A 508-nucleotide genomic window follows, 5' to 3' on the forward strand; every position below is an offset into this window, starting at 1 on the left:
ACCTCTGAGTCATGGGAGATGGAAAGACTAATATAAGTCGTCATAGCTCAGTGGTAGAACATGTGGCTGTAAATCAAGAGATCCCTGAGATACCTCAGGGGATAAATTATCCTCCACACAACTATTAGGAGCAAATAAGGATAAAAACACCAAAATCACTAGGGATCATGCAACAGAAGCAAGGAAAGGACATAAAAGGAGCTCAAAAAGCACCATTGGATCTTCAAGAAGGCGCCACCCTCACTCAGGTGGACTCATTCCTTGTTCTAAATTTTTTTTTCTACTTTTCGTTTTTTTTATATGTTTATCTACTTCATGATCATTAGTATGTAGTAACTATGCCTTAAAGATTATGAATAATTCCATGAATCCTTCACCTCTCTTAAATGAAAAATGTTTTAATTCAAAAGAATAAGAAGTACATAAATTTCGATTTTATCCTTGAATTTAATTTAATTATATTGATGTGGTGACAACACTTTTTGTTTTCTGAATGAATGATTGAACA

The 508-nt window shown here is 33.7% G+C and overlaps 1 long non-coding RNA gene across 2 annotated transcripts in view; it reads left to right on the forward strand.

Moving 5' to 3' along the window:
* Positions 1-508, forward strand: part of LOC107465619 (uncharacterized) — a 7,617-nt gene that overhangs the window by 4,396 nt on the left and 2,713 nt on the right. The window lies entirely within an intron of this gene.

Source organism: Arachis duranensis, chromosome 9, assembly GCF_000817695.3.
Source record: "Arachis duranensis cultivar V14167 chromosome 9, aradu.V14167.gnm2.J7QH, whole genome shotgun sequence".
Classification (NCBI taxonomy): domain Eukaryota; kingdom Viridiplantae; phylum Streptophyta; class Magnoliopsida; order Fabales; family Fabaceae; genus Arachis; species Arachis duranensis.